This window comes from Lactuca serriola, chromosome 8 (genome assembly GCF_051521515.1).
Source record: "Lactuca serriola cultivar US96UC23 chromosome 8, Lser_US96UC23_V15, whole genome shotgun sequence".
NCBI classification, from domain to species: domain Eukaryota; kingdom Viridiplantae; phylum Streptophyta; class Magnoliopsida; order Asterales; family Asteraceae; genus Lactuca; species Lactuca serriola.
This window is the reverse complement of record NC_136415.1, coordinates 190369378-190372321: the sequence shown is the minus strand read 5'-3', so window position 1 is coordinate 190372321 and position 2944 is coordinate 190369378. Positions and strand designations below refer to the sequence as shown.

At 35.9% G+C, this 2944-nt stretch overlaps 1 pseudogene; it reads left to right on the top strand.

The window, feature by feature from the left end:
- Window positions 1–788: 788 nt before the first annotated feature.
- LOC145067702 (alpha-amylase pseudogene) lies at window positions 789–1318 on the top strand (annotated as a pseudogene).
- The last annotated feature ends 1626 nt before the right edge of the window (window positions 1319–2944 follow it).

Genomic DNA, 2944 nt, shown 5'->3' with positions numbered 1-2944 from the left:
ACCAAAACCTGATGTTGATGACCAAAAGCAATGGGTAGCTGCAGGGTAGTCCCCAGATGTGACTTTTCTTGCATGGTTGACACATAAAAGGTCAAGCTCCTTTTCTACTTGTAGTTGTAACCTGAAAATATGACATTAATATTTAACAATCCTTTTATCTAGCTTTAACTTTCATAACTGATCACAAGATGCTCATAACAGATTATACATTTTATTAACCTGTAGAGCACTGTTGAGTGTAGTTGAACCATACACAGAAGTATATTGACCACTATAATGAGTTCCAGCAGATGGATGACCACCTAACAAGGTTGAATGATGTGAAGCCATAGGCATCTGAGAGATAGCATTAGCTCCTAGCTTCATAGAATATACAATGAGTCAGAAAGCATGGTCGACCATATTCATCTTCTGTCACATTATACAAGTTACATTTGCATCACCAAATCCAAAAAAAACTCATCAAAATCTTTTAAAGATAAGTAAATGGGTTGTTTCTTTTGAAATACATGATATATATATATATATATATATATATATATATATATATATATATATATATATACCTACATTCATGTATTTTAGCCTGTGTTAGGATTGATTAGATAAAGTACCTATAATTTTGTAAAGATAAAAGAGTTATTTGTTAGACAAAACAGAAAACAAAAAAAAAGTCAATTAAAGCTTAAAATACCCCTGGGACCATTTTCTGTCGAACACAAGCCTTTTTAAAATTCCTTTCCATTCAGATTAATTAATCATGAAATCCAATCCTTACACATTCAAACATGAGTCTCGTTAAAGTCGCCACTTTCACTCAACATTTGTTCTTAGTCACATGCTTTCTGGCACGTTTATATGATCTGAATGCATCAAAATATGATCTGAATGCATCAAAATATTACACATTCATGGTTTTCAATTTATTGTTGTTGCAGGATATTTACCAGGACGTTTATATGATCTGAATGCATCAAAATATAGGAATGAAGAACAAATGAAATCTTTGATCAAAGCTTTAAACAACAAGGGAATCAACGTCGTTGCAGACATAGTTATAAATCACAGAACAGGGGAAAAGGAAGATGGAAGCGGGAAATACTATATATTCGAGGGTGGAACTCCAGATAAACGCCTTGATTGGGGATCTTCCTTGATTTGCAAAGACGAAGACTATTGCGTTGGCAATGGAAATCTCGACACAGGAGGTCCTATGATAGTTTCCCCAGACATCGATCACATAAACCCTATATTCCAAAAAGAGTTATCTGATTGGATGAACTGGCTCAAGATTGAAATAGGGTTTGATGGGTGGTGATTTGATTATGTAAAGGGTATTCCTTGAGTTTCACCAAGATCTACATGACTAACACCTCTCCTGATTTTGCAGTTGGGGAGCTATGGAGCTCGTTAGCTCATGGGCAAGATGGAAAACCAGATTACAATCAAGATAACCATATAAATGAACTTATGAAGTGGGTGGAAGAAGGTAATACAACAAAATTGTAATTGAAGGAAAGGGGGGGGGAGAACGAACTAGGGTTACCTGAAAACGATACTTCAGGCAATCCAGAAGTTAGGGCCGACGCTGCTAACGATGGCGGAGCAAGATGTGAACCACAATGGGCTGTTTTTTCTTGGGCAATTTCTTGAATCTTTACATTATTATTCGGCGATATTTGATTCATTAGAAGTAAGAATGGCGATCGTCTTTCATTGGAAATCGACGGCGGTGGGAGACACTCAGAAGGGTCGAAGAAGCAGCAGATGGTGGAAGGTGCAATGGATGTTTGAGAATCGAGAGAGAAGAAAGAAAGAAAGGGGGTTTTCGGCGGGGATGAGCTAGGGTTTTCAGCGGTGGAAACAAAGCGGGCTTTTTAATTTTTGGATTTCATTTCCCCCTCGGATGAAACGCGCGTTTCATTAAAATTTATAAAGTGACATGGTTAGACGATGCACATTTTATTTAAGCTGCTCTCCGTGTTTTTTTTATTATACACTAATTTTAGGTCATGCAAAATGCGTTCCCTATATGCTTCATATTTTGGAAAACTGACATCAATTTTTAGGGCACGCTCAAATACGTGTCCTCTATCAGCGCGTGTCATTGATTGCACGTCGTAAAAGGCTATTTTTCTAGTAGTGTTCTTTACAACAAACACTAGGGCTAACTGTAATTGGTGAGCAAAATAATGAACAAAGTGTACAGATTTTATTTCATTCATAATCAAAGTTTTCAATCCATTGAATGCACCACTCGTGTTACTAGCACCATCATATCCTTGTCCTCTAATCCTACTAGGACTTAAATTCCATTTTGAAAGCATGTCATAAATGGTAGCCTTTAATGATAAAGCTAAAGTGTCATTAACATTTCTAAGGCCAACAAACATTCCTACAATTTCACCTTTTTTATTAACAAACCACAAAACCAATGTCATTTGTTCTTTACATGACACATCACGTGACTTGTCTACTAAAACTGCAAAAAAATCATTTCTAAGATCTCCCATAATAACATTTAAAATTACATCTGAACATGCTTGCACAGTATCTTTTTGGATTTCACCGCATTTCATTTGTGCATTTTTTTTGGTGCATTCTTTAACAGATTGCGATCTACAACATCACATCGATCGGCTAACCACTGTAATAGTTCAAGAAAGTTACATTTATTATCCGAGTCTTCCTTCTCGTTATGACCATGAAATGCTAACAATTGTCGGAGTAGGAACATAACACAATCAATTGAAGCATTCAAACGAGTACGATATTCTTTTTCTTGTAAAGTAGTTTGTTTCTTAAAAGCAGACATGATGGATTGTCTTTGGTTCATCAAACTTTGACACTTTTGGACAACAATAGTGTGTGGAGTTCCTTCTTTGTGTTTATCTATTCCTGATTTCATGTTCCAACCTTTGAATCTAGTTTTCACAAAATGATC